This window comes from Prinia subflava, chromosome 3 (assembly GCF_021018805.1).
Source record: "Prinia subflava isolate CZ2003 ecotype Zambia chromosome 3, Cam_Psub_1.2, whole genome shotgun sequence".
Lineage (NCBI taxonomy): Eukaryota > Metazoa > Chordata > Aves > Passeriformes > Cisticolidae > Prinia > Prinia subflava.
The window spans coordinates 87660262-87674318 of NC_086249.1; positions in this window are offsets into that span (position 1 = coordinate 87660262).

The following is a 14057-nucleotide window of genomic DNA, read 5'->3' on the forward strand; positions in this document are numbered from 1 at the left end:
CCCACCAAGACTGCTCTATGATAGCTGCTGCCACGGAGATAGCAAGGATATGGTTGGACCACTTTCGTATGTGGGATATCTCCAGCAAAGAGTTTCAAAAATATCTCATTTTACCTAGTGGGAGGAATCCTAACCACCTTTCCTATCACCTGTTTCAATGCCAGTAGTCTTGAGTTCCATCAGTATTTAAAAATCAAGACATTTCTTTTTCTCCTGAATTCAAATACTCCTCCTGCCCAGGGGGAGGGTTCGTTCTCAGGCTGTTGGGAATGCTGTTTCTACCTCCTACTGTCCCACAGTTTGGAAAGCAAAATTTGGTGCATAGATTTTGTTGTGGCCAAGTATTTGCAGATTTTTAGTTTAGCTTTGATTTCCATGGCTTAACTCATGTGTATGTCCACTGTATATGCCACAACTTTGTGTTTATATTGATCTTTTAGAATGTATGAGGGTAAGAAAAAAATCAATAATCTTTGTCTGTCTGGGATTGTTCTAGAGTGGTTTTGTGCACTGCTACTAGGATTCTAAAGTTTCTTTGGGGCTGCCCAATGACATGGGGGAAGGGGGCTGCACAAGAGGCTTCAAGGAACCTGAGGAGAAAGATGCTCACGGGGCACCCGTGGGGCCTGCAGTGAGAAAACAAAGATTTCCTACAAATAGCTTCAAACCACGTGTAAGGCTAGTAACTGGGATGTTCAGCCCAGGAAAAAAACAAACAAACAAACAAAAAAAAAAAAACAACCAGATAAATCTGGGAAAAAGGCCTTTGGAAAGGGAGCAGTGTGAAAGCCGGGGGCTCTGGTGGTCGGCACCACCCTCAGCATCAGCCGGCCGCTGTCTCAGGCCAAGCGCCGTGATTCGCTGAGCGGCTGTGGCGCTGCAACGCCGCAGAGCGCTCTGGCGGACCTACAGCGCCTCTTCCCCGCCTCCTCCCCACAGAGAGGCACCGGGAGCTGCGGGGGCCGCTCCTCCCGGGGCGCGGGGGCCGGCAGGGGGCGCGCGGGGACAGCGCCGCTCCCGCCTCGCCCCGCCCGCCGCAGGGCGCGTGCCCGGCGGAGCGCGCGGCCGTGTGCGCGTGGCGCGCTATGAGGGAGCACCGGGCAGGGCAAAGGAGCGAGCGCGCTGTGGGCAAAGGAATGCCCGCAGCCGCCGCCGTGTTTGCCCTGCTCAGCCCCACAGAGCAGTACGGCCCCTGTGGCATGGAAAACCCCTCTTTCCTCGGGCCAGCTGGGAGTGCCGGAGGGAGGTTGGCCAGGCAGGCGCGCTGCCCTGGCGCTCCGGGAGGCAGAGCTGCGCCTGCAGAGGGTCCGAGCTGCAGCCGCTCTGCTCGGGGGCCTGCCGCTCGCCGCTGCCCACAAACACACGGGGAGACCAGACACCGTCCGTCAGAGGTTTTAAGGGGATTTATTTTCACCACACCCTCACAAATCCATAAGGACACAAGACCGGGCAGAATGTGAGAATGCATCACTTGAGGTGCAGGAAGAGCTTTCAGAAATCATAGAATGGTTTGGATTGGAAGGGACCTTGAAGATCCTCTAGTTCAATTGCCCTGCCACAGACAGAAACACCTTTCCCTAAGCCAGGTTCCTTGGAGTGTCATCCAGCCTGGCCTTGAACACTGCCAGGAATGGGGAATCCTCAGCTTTTCTGGGCAACCTCTTCCAGTGCCTCACCAGCCTCACAGTAATTCTTCCTAATACCTAACCTAAACCTACTCTCAGTTTGAAGCCAATCCCCCTTATCCTGTCACTACATGATCTTGTCTTTCTTGTGGGCTCCTTTCTGTTCTCTTGGATTCCAGAAAAAAGAGATGGAGATGGAAAGAAGAAACTTAAAGTAACATGAATTCTGGGAAAAGATTTTAGATCTATCCATAGGCAGCTTTCAGTAAATATAAGTATATGAAAGATGACAAAACACATGATATGAAAACCCAAATTAAAACAACAAACAGAACCATGAAAGAGGTAAAATTTATATTCTTCTACAGAGTGATAAACCTCAGTTCTTTCAGGCTTTCCTTGTAGGAGAGGTGCTCGATCCCTGTAATCAGCTTGGTGGCCCATCTCTGGACTTGCCAGGTCAATGACCTTCATGTGCTGGGGATCCCAGACCTGGATTCATTTCTCATAAAATGTATGACCAAGGTGCTGGAAAATTGGTTTTATCGTATACATCCCTTCAGCCCTTTGTCTCAAAGTTCCAATAATTTAAATAATACCCTACTTGTTTTTTTGTTTTGGATTTTTTTTTTTTTTACATATTTTCCTCTCTGACTTTTTTTTTCTGACATATTTTTCCTCTCTGACATTTATTCCTCTCACTCTGAAGTCCTAGCACTTCTAGAAAATCAATTTCAGAAATTCATCTGACTTCATTTATACTTGGCTGAGGCTATGCAGGATTCGATCCATGCAGTCCTGGTGTGCTGCATGAGCTGGAGCCCTCCTAGGGTGCTTGCTCTGTTCCCACACTGCCAGTCAAAAGGATGTTAGTGTCACTTGAAAAACTCATGTTCCCATATTTTAAGAGATGGTATCGCTGTGTTTGTATCACAGGGCAGAATTACATGTAACACTTCCAGGGTTCTACTCTATTACACTGAGAACGAAGCTTAGAGGTGTGGGTCTAACACAGGAACTGTACCCAAATGCTGGTTTAGTTCTTGTGAAAGCTGCACTTGAGTCTGGTGACAGACCCCTGCCTGCTGCAGCCTGAGCTGGGACAGGGACCTGCATGATAATTGATTGATGTAGCTATGAAGGATATGCTTATTTTACAGCAACTCTTTTTAATGACTAAATTCTACTACTGTGGCAAAATAATTATGATTATTGTGAAAGACTTTTTTTCTTTTTCAGTTTTTATGGCAGACACTCTTTGTCTTCTGAAGACCTCATTTCCCTAATGCCAGAGAGGTTTTTCTCCTTTCTCTCTTTACTTTTCTTGGTGCTTGACATTGTTTGGTAATTGCCCTTCAACAGCACTCTCACATCTCCAACAGTTCAGGAGATTAGACATTACAAAAAAACGTGTCCTGAGAAACACAGTGTATATCCCATGCCAAACTCTTGCAGATGTTTCAGGTTGTTCACATTTTAATCTGTCTGATGAAGTTAATCTGGAAGAGGGCCTGGACAGGCAGTGATGAGATATTTGGATTCAGTTTCAACACAAACCATCAAATGACATCTCTTATGCCAGTAAAAGGAAACCAACCTGAGAAGTCTTCTGGTAAAGACTTCCTTCCTTTGGAGAATTTATAGAAAGAAAACAAAATAAACCTAGCCTTTTATTTAAAAATAGCTTGTGGTTCTCTCACAGACACAACTAAAACAGTGGTTACCAGGTAGGAAACACCTGACTTTTAATATCCTCTCCAATTTTAAAGCTATCATTAAGGTATGTGGCTAACAGAGTATAAAATCCACTTTAAATTCTATGATAAACATTCAGAAGGATTTATATAATTAGATATTACAGAACTAAGATAACATGATGGTGCAAAAATCTTACAGCTATCAGAGACAGCTAATAAGTTGCCCTTTGCTCTGCTGTTTAAACATACAATTTGAGCTGGTGTCACTCCACACTGATTTAAGGAAGCTGGGTGGGGGGGCTAGCTGCACAGTACACTTTACTCAGACGGTTTGGGATGGGATTTTTCCAAATATTCACAGGTAATTAATACTCAATTGCTTTTGACCAGAAGCTTTCCTTTTTCTTGGACTGCAAGGCAGTATTAGACACCTAAATATGTAAGTTGCCTTCCACTCTAGCTTTAAGAATTTTATCTAAATGAAAAAAATCAAAATTTAGTTGGGGTGGAAAAGAGAAACTCCTTAGCAGGTAACATTAATCCTTAAAACAGAAGGCAAAAACTAGATATGCAAAACTTATTCTGCCCTCATATGAGTGGTGTTATACCTACTTTAAATGCCATGACAACTCTCATTTGGATCAGCACTACCCATAAATCAGCTTTCTAATAAATATCTACCAAGCCAGAAAAAAATTGCAATCCTGTGCAGCAAGAGGGAGTGTTTGCATTTACACAGGTATGTGTTGTGTCCTGACTGGTAGCATAAACATTTTTTCTGGCTGAAAATTTTCATGCTTGGTTTGGGTTCCAAAGAAAGAGATGGAAATGGAAAGAAGAAACTTAAAGTAACATAAATTCTGGGAAAAGATTTTAGGTCTATACATAGGCAGCTTTCAGTAAATATAATTATATGAAAAATGACAAAACACATGATATGAGGACCCGAATTAAAACAACAAACAGAACCATGAAAGAGGTAAAATTTATATTCATTGCTCATAATTTTCAAATATGAATTGGTTACCAAAATGCATATGCCCCCTGAGTCGGCAAGTAAATTTCCTATTGAACTTCTAGGACTGCGAGTGATACTGCAAACAGATAAAAATATTTTATTTTCTTGCAACCAAGAAATAAATGCCCATAACCAGTATTAGTAATTAAACTGGTTTATTTTTAAGTGGCCTGTGTATGCCAATGAATGATGATAATTATTGCGCCAGTTTTTACTTCAGTGCTGCCTATAAGCATCCATTTGGCTGTTTAGCTTTCATAAAGACTTCTGAAGGTTTCCTTGCAATCCAGGCTATTCCCTTTGCACAGATAGCTGCTTACTGTGCTGGCTCTTACCCTGCAGTACAGGAGCAGCCAAACTGGAGGCTGTGGTTTGTGAATCATACCTCTATCTTTGCCTCCAGCATCGCTTGAGTAGGAATACGGAAAATCAGTTTCCCTAAGAACTAGAGGCGCCTGTGGAATCTAATGTAGTGTGTTGCCTTGATTTTCATGACAATGAAATATTCTTCCCTCTAGAACTGCATTCGTGTTCTGTGCGTGTTTTGTGGGAAGATTAGAAATACTTTTCAGCTTCTCCTCCTGGAAGGTATTTATGAAGATGTTTGTTAAAACCAGTTGGATTTGAACACGTGAGGGAGGAGGAATGTCATTATGCCTTCTCAGGCTTCTGCTTCTGGTTGGAATTTCTATTCTGTTGTAAACAATGAAAGTATCTCCTCTCCTCCTCCTTTCCGCCTGCCCTCCATCCCAGCTGGGCAGGAAATGGGGTTTGCTCCTCCTCTTGGGATGCTGTATGGTTTTGTCTGGCTTACATAGGAGATCTTTCTCCAATAACCAGCCAAGCCTTCTGTTGAGATAAATCCTATGCACCTTCATTATTGATCAGTGAGGCACATTTGGTGCCAGCAGCTGGTTGCAAAAAGTACTTTGGCCTGCGATCCTGTGTGGATAGGTAATATTTGAGTTAGCTGTGAACAAATAAAACTGATGGTTTTATTTGTGACGGTAGTCACAAAAAGAAAATTTGTTTCTGCTAACCAGCTAGCATTTGAAGGGATTTGGCAGTGTGATTGCCAGCTGCTACAGCTCTCGACTGAGGTCACCTTCTCTTTGTATATAAACATTAGTCATTTACTAAAGAATGTAAAAAACAGGTGTTCAGTGTTCATTGGTAATCTGTTCTTTCAAAGGGATGCTGTAAGACAGCACCTGACATAGAACAATTCCTTGTATGCCTGTTGTTATTAACATAAACACACTTGTACTGTTACTGAGGCAGTGTCATTGGTATGCATAGTACAGAAAAGATAAACAAAATGACAGATGCTTAAGCCAGATGAAATTCCAATTAAACTAATGACAGACAAAAATAAAGGAAATGTGGCAGGAAAATGTGAAAGAACATAGAATCATTGCAATGATTCTATTTTTTAAAAATTTATTTTATTGTTGTTTTTAAAGAGGCGGTTCTGCATTTTATGGCCAGTATGGGAATTGAAGATAGAAGCTGCAAACTATTATCTGTATGGATTTTGAAATGCAGAAGTGCTTTTCCCATATGATGAGAGAAGATATTGAAGACCAAGAAATTTGCATGAAGAAAACCACAATGATTTGTGGGAAAAGAGAATTAAGCTGTCATCTGAAGCTATGCTCTCTGGAACAATTTTATATTTAACCTTTCTATCAGCTTTTAAACTTAACCTTCCTATAAGCTGTAAAACGTAGCAGGACTTCTGATATTATGGCCCTGTCCACACCCAAATCTACACATTTAGGTTGACCTGACAGGAACAGATTTCATTAGATCACTTCAAACTTATGGGTAGAGAAGTCCAAAATGAAATTAAGAAAGCATTTAAATAAAATACATCTAAATATGAATATATTAATAAAAAGTATCCATTCTTCTATGGTAGACTTTACATTGCTCTAAAATCACTATGATTTTTACATTTTGCTGCTTTGGCAGAGCAAAGATTTTCTGGAGGAAAGTCAGGCCTCCCTGTTTTCAATCACAGACCCACTGAGAATGACATTCACCAGCCGGTGCTGCCCCACACCTTGCAGCTCTCACACCCCCAGTGGCGCTGCCCAGCTTTTGGTTCCCCACCTTGGGACACAAGGTAAAGGGAAGGGGAGGGAATGTGTCAGCAGGCAGTGTTGCCTTTGTGCACAGTGCAGGGTAAGAGGCTGTAGCCAGAGGGTGCTTTAGTCAGTATGGCATTGCTGGAGCTGGTCCTGTTCCCTTTGGTTACGATTTAACAGCTGTGACAAAGAGTGATTGGTTCAAGTCACATCTTCACATGCTGTGAGACTTGCATGTTCCACGCATGTTATATATGGGTATGTGTATACCCTAACAAAGGGTATATGTCCTGTCTCATCTTAATTCCGATGGAATTCTGTGATCTATGGCACCATTGAAAAGCACAGTATGGCTCTAAACTGAAGACACTGGACTTTTATTCTCCCATGTAAAAAGGAGATGCTAAAAATGAGAACGAAGAAACTGTGGTTGCTAATTAGTCAAATTATGTTCTAGTGTTTCAGAATGGCAGGAGCCTGTTCTGCTAAAGAAGAAACTTGAAAAGCCAAGAAAGACATGTATAAAGGATGATACGGTATTAGTCATTGTTACACACAGTCAGCACACTATCAGTCCAACTGCACTCTGACTTTGTGCAGGTATTATCAAATTGTGTTTCAAAGATTAGTGGGGTAGCTGTGAAGATGTTACTGAAGCACTCTTCCACTTCAAGACAAGTTACACTGGGATGATACACATTCAGAAAAAACCAATGATGCCAATGCAAAGTAATCTCAATTTTCATTCAGGTATGAAGTTCGCAACTACATTTTTTAAATGTAGGAGACAGACAAAGAGTTGCAAATTTTTAAAATATTAAGTTCTTCCAAAAGAGTATGAAACAGTGGGGGTGAGCAGAGAAGCAGCACCCTAGCACAGCTAAAGCATTTTTCTGCACTTGTGACAGCATAATTTTCTTTTTGTCACAATCTGTCATAGCCTTCCAGCCAAAATTATTGGAATTTTTTCCATTGTGTATGAAGCATTTTTACACAATAATTCCATCTATTCTTAGCAAGATGTTCTTTAGTGTCAATTCTATCTATTGTTAGAAAGTGTTATTGAGAAAATATGATTCTAATCTTGTGACTTTTTGCCTTGATATCAAGAAGAGTTACTGCCAAATATGCACTCATATCTTTTGTTAATAAAAACAAGTTACAGACTCTATTAATAGAGCGGTAATAAATAATGATGCTAGGGGGCAGGATTATATCTCATTATACTTTTAGTAAAATGGTACTCCCAAAGGGTCATGATACTAGGAAAATTAGATGCTGTTAACCTAGTTCATCTACAGACTGTCTCATAGGAAAAAAAAACATGTTGGAATAACCACTGTGGAAAGGAAAATGCCATTTATAAGTTTTTCCAGCCAAAAGAAAAAAAAAATCCTTTATTTCAGTCCTAAAGCATACCACTGGCCTCTGCTTCAAGGGACTCCTTTTGTACAGTGCAGTCTTGTGACTCCATCATAATGTTGACAACCACAGTGAAGAAAGAAACCACAGTTAGGAAAGTTATCTTAGAAAAGATAACACCTGAAACAGTCATTGCTCATTTTCTAGATTTTCCTTTATTCTCACAGCAGAACATAGGGCATCCTAAACATGCTGACCAAAACTTCAGCAGAACTAGTTGTTATAGAAAAGTGCATACTAATAATGTATGTCGGGTGGATGGCATCAGGAAGATCCAATGGACTACCATAGCTTTCATGCACGTGATTATAACGTTCTGAATAGCATTGTAAATCAATGCTTTCTTTTTTCTCCCCTTTTCCCCTCCTCTGTGTGACCTCTCTATTTTCTTATCAGATCTGACGATGAAATTAAAACAGCATAATCTATAATCTTCAATTCAGGCATAGAATAAAATTATGTCTCACCAGATTTAAGGCACATCATACATACTATTCCATTTTGAGCTTTTTATGATTTGGTTTCATTTGAGTTTTGTGTTGATTTAATTCCAGGAAACATTTAATGGCCTACAGATTTGTTTTCTCTCAGTCATGTCAGTTATTGGCAGAAGTGGTTTCTGAGACCTACAAGCCAAGAAATCATTTAGTGGACATCATTAGGACAGCCAGGCCTGGAAGCTGGGCATGGCAGCCTCTCTTCCATCATTCCATTGGATGTCTGCAGGATGCTGGCAACTGTTAAAAGGAAAAAGAAGGAGTCCCTCTTCTTTCTCCCATGAAAATTTCCTTCTGGCAATCTCAGTGTCAGCATTTGTGAAGGGAACACATGCAGCTCTTAGACCTGCACTCTGTTGTCAGTGGCATTGCTCAGTGCTGTGCTGGTCATACGGGAAGGTCTCTTCAGCTGCATACTCAGTGTCATTTTAAACCTTTCAACTCTCATTGTCATTGGACTTTGCATTTTTTCCTTCTGCGTCCCAAAACCTGGAAGTGTTTAGTGCATGAGGCAAGACACTGTACAAAGAGAAGGTCTGGTGATTAAATCAGCTGCTTCCTGTCCCAGAGAACTGGATTGCTGCCCTGTCTTTGCCACAAAATTCTTCATTCTTTGTGAGGATGGACACATTTATAACAGATATATGACAACAGTCATTTATAACAGAGAAAACCAAAGAGTAGCATCTTCATTATCTGCTTAGGCAATTCATGGTGTATAACTCAGTTATAAAATTCCAGAGCTTCCAAAGCAAAAGTGGAGTCAATAGAGAGGAATATACATTGACTTTGCTAGAGGAGCATGGAAAATAAGTTCTTTCTATTTGGAGTCAGACCAAATCTGCAGTGTAATATTTGCATGACACATGGAGTAATAGCACAGATCTCTCCAGCATCAAATGGCTTGGGGAATGCTGACCTTGACAAGGATTTTTCTGTGCTAATGAGACATTGAATTAAAAAATAGATTTTTAACCTTTTTGTGTGTGTGTTTGATTGCTGTGTTTAGTGACAAAAGCTCATTGCTGGACACTGGTCTTAATTCAATATTGTGAGCTCAGTAAATGCTTTTCTTAGACTGTGTTATTGCTATACCAAGTATAGAAATACAGTTTTTACAATACTAGGCGTTACAGAAGATTGCTGCTTTTCCTATTATAAAGGTAAAATAAAGAAAAGAGCCTTTAGTTTACAAGGCTTTGAAAGGGATGAGAAATCTTAGATTTTGAAAACTAATTACAGGTTTTTAAACACTGGGAAAAAACATTTAAGCAGCCCATATGATCATTTAAACTTTACTTAAAATTATATGTAATCCAGTGAAAATATTATTGCACCTATATTTAAAATGTAATCTCTGGAGATCAGTTTAAATTTAAACAATAATGTAAATTTGACAAGAACCTGACAATATGTGAACTTTAAGGGCTCTCAGAGCACATTGAAGTCTACCTAGGTAATTTGTCTAGGTAGTTTTGGTGAGGAGATACTCACTTAGGATGATGTGGGACAAAAATTTCAAAGGCCTATCATCCAACTAATTTTGTTTATTTTTATTTGCTGGTTGTAGCGTTTGGTCAAATGTTGGACTTGATGATCTTGGAGGTCTTTTCCAACATTAATGATTTTGTGAAATTAAAAAGATCAGAAATTCTTTGCACATATATCCTACATCTAGCAATGGTCTGTTACAACACTATAAAATATCACCTTGGTCTCTGCAAGGGCTGTTGGCTAAAAAGAAAAATACACATCCAAATGAGTTGGCAGTGCTGCCCAAAAAAAAATAATGAAAGCAACAAAAAAACTAAACTCAAAAAAACCCAAACCAAACCAAAACAAACCTGAAAAAATACTGATGACTGCTATATAAGAGGAGGAGCTTTCTGGTTATGAATGTGATACTCCTGTAACATGAATATTATGGTTGTATTTTGAGTATTATGGCTGTGTTTTTCTGATCTGGGCATATTGGGGAATTTTGTAAGGAATTCTGCTTTTCAGAACTTACATAGACTTTGGAGGTTCTCATACTCAGCACTTCTGTGCATATCCACAGCACATGAAAAATGAACTGAAGGCCAAAACAAACCATTAATTTGCATTTTTGCCCTTATTTCAGATAGGACAGACTAGCAGACATTATTATCCAACATTGTTTTCTAATTTGTTGGTCAGCCATCATGATGAATGAGGGGCAGAGATCACTTCAGTCCAATTTGCAAGAAATAAAGATGAGATTTCTTCCTTCATAAGGCTGGGAATATTACAAAACTACATCACAGTGAGGATGGATGGGATATATGATGCATCTCCACAGAGAAGACAAAATCATCACAGTTTCCTTTAGTACAATAGATAGGAGGTATCAAACTGGTAACAGCACAAAGGTTCAAAAGACAGTACTTCTCCAAGGGTATAGATAAAGATATCTGCCATATATATTGTGGATGCTAAAACAATTTGATTAATTTAATAAAGAAGGTCCCTTGGAAACTTTTGAATGCAGGGGTTCTTGCTCTGGGCAAGAACATCCTGAGCTGGAATTCACTGAAGATTGGAAGACAGCTCTTGAAAAATGTCACTATGTGTCTGATTTGTCCTTAAACTACTCTGGGCAGCTGGGAGTGGCCACTGTTAGAGTCCTGGACTGGATGGACTTTGATTTGACTTGCTAAAATCATCTTCATGTTTCAGAGGTATTAGATATGTATGTGTATATATATTTATGTTTCCAGTATCCAAATCACAACACACATTTGCCAATGATACTCATCTTGCTGAACTGGAATGTGTACTTACTGAAACACGTGGCAGCTGGCATGTTTCTTTTAGATGGGAAAAAAAAAGGGTGTTGCTGGGGGGTTGTTTTGTGTTGTTTCTTGCTCCTAAGAGTAGGCAATGCCACAGACATCTTTCGATGAAAATGAAAAATGAACTGTAATAATGTGCTTATGTAAAACAAAATTGAACATATTCTGCACAGCAAACATCTTGTGTTGGAATAAATGTCTCTCTGGTGATGTCAATGTGAGAACAAGCACTCCAGTGTTGTTGAAGTACTTGGGAGTCACTGAGCAAATGTGCTGGGGAATCCTGCATAAAGCCTATATATGGTAATTTATCTAGAATGTTCTCTATTTCTGTTTTGTAAAAGCTTTATGCGGGACAGTGACTACATTTACCATCTTTCAAACTGACACAAGACACACACCAGTCTTCAAGGCTTCCCCTGAGCACCCTGCCCAAGGGGTGGGCAGCAGCAGCAGCAGGAAAGGGGCCTCCTTGCTGTGGGGTGGCACAGCACTATGCTGGCTCCAAGGTCAGGAGGCAAAAAAAATCTCCTGTAAGAGCTAGAATGCAGTGGGCTGTGGCCAGCGGGTGTATAAAATGCTGACATGAGAGGTTTCTTTGTTAAATCTAACAGGACAAATAACTTTCCCTTACTTTAAGTATAAACTGAAATGAAATTCTGGAAAATATCTTTTTTTCCTCCAAGTTTAATCTAACTATCATTTGAAAAAAAATCAAGCTAACTGCAACAAATTTTTGTAGAGAAGATGCTTCTAGCAACTTACGATTTTACAATTAATGCAAAAGTGTCATTGCAGTCACTGAAGTTAGTATACAGTACAATAAGCCCTAAACTGTAATCTCAGATAGTTTAAATATATTTTTCTATGCTGAAGTTCACAATGGTCTCTGCTAACACCTCCACAGGTCCTCCCCAGCACCCACTATCTTGTCCTCCAGCCTTTTGGGTCCTCTAGGGTAGCTCCACCCTCTCTTCCACTATCCCATTTTATTTTGGGCACACGACAAGTATGAGCTCAGACTTAATCTGTTTCTTCACATATTTTTTTAAATAAAAAATTAATAACAGCATGAATAATGAAGCAAAACAAATAATAACGTGCCAGTATACAATGATATTGCAAATGGTTTGAACCATTAAAGCATTCCAGGTCCCCTGTGGCCAATTGCAAAGACCCGGATGGAGGAGGAAAAAACAATTGCATTCTGCCAGGAGAAGCTGTTAAATTCCTGTGAGTGAATGTGGTCCTGACTTAATTACCACTTCCAAGAGACTATTTATAGTTGTCTGGGAAAGCACTTAAGCGAAATAGGCTTAAGTTTGTAAATAGAATAAGTGTGTGAGTATTCAGGGTTAAGACATAGTTGAGAGAGAGGCACTGTGGGGTAACTACCCCCTACCCTCTCCTCTATGGTGGGATGCTTGATCAGGAATTTTATATTGACTAAATTAGCTTGACAACTCATCAGATCTCTACGGAGACTTCTAAAAATCTGAAATTTAAAATATACACAATATTTATACACAGCAATTTATACACAGCACTTCATGATGAGCTTCAGACTTGAACACTGGCTGGGACAGAATGTACCACAGGAAGGCACATGAAAATTTTCTGGTGTCTCCATGAGAAAAAAAATTAACAATTTTTCATAGCTATAATCATCTGAAATGTTTTAGTAGATAAAATGCTAAATCTAGGCATTTAAGTAGTTGGCAAGAAGAGGTGTAGCACAAAGAATGGGATTTGTCATGGGGAACATGGTCAGTGGGATTTCCTGAGGAGAGCACTTATGTCATTTGAAGAAAATACTCGTACCTGATAAATAAATCAAGTGAAATGTTATATTAGGAATGATAAAGAGAAATTCACATTGTTGTTATCCCAGGCCTTTCAGAGACAAATGAGTAGGTGCCATGACAGAGAGGATTAGAAAGGGATATGCAAGCTGAACATTATCAGGCCTGCACACTTAGGGAATTGATATATATTTAAATCTATAGCTACAGTTGTTTAATATCTAACTTCGGTACATTTAACAAATTTCCTGTTTGTAGCTAATACAGTCTTATTAAGCTATGAAGCCTAGATGAGTATCATATCTTACTATTTCTACATAATCTGGTTTATTTAAAATTTACTGTTCAATAATTCATCCTGTAAATGGCATATTAAAACAGTGTCATAAAATAAGAATTTTGGCATGCCACAGAATTTCAAATGTGCATTATAAAAGCATATTATATACATATTTCAGTGGTTTATGGGCATAATGATAGAAGGAAAAATAGTTGTGTATAACATTTCATTGCAGTGAGTATGTAAGCATTTGAATTGCGTTTATTCAAAGGCAAACCACAGCCTTAATGCTTGAAGCAAAAATACTGTAAGAGAGTATTTTCTTAACATGCCCAGATGTAGTGTCCTCTTTGTCGTCTACCTCACGTGTCAGCTACGCACACTCTGCACTGTGGCAATGCAACTCTTTGTTATTTCCCTACCAGGAAGTGAAGCACCAAACAATAACTTGTTGTTATTTATTTCTTCAGTTGGATGTGGACTACTGACCCAAAAATCTAAATACAGACATTCCATACTCCATTGAAATAGAATTACTATGGAGAAAAGAAGCAGGGGGAAAATGTCAATGATTACAAAAGTCTCATAGGATTACTTGCTCTTTTCTCAGATGACTTGTTGCTGCAGAATAAATGCCTCCTGATAACACACTCTTGTTTGTGAAGTCTTTCAGTAATACTTCATGTTAGATTCATACTTACCTTCTGTGGATTTTCCCATTGATTTGGAATTTTCAGTGTACTTTCCATGTGGAAATACCCTTCCTCATGAAGAGTGTCAGATGTGCTCGATGTATAGAGGGAAAGACTTGCT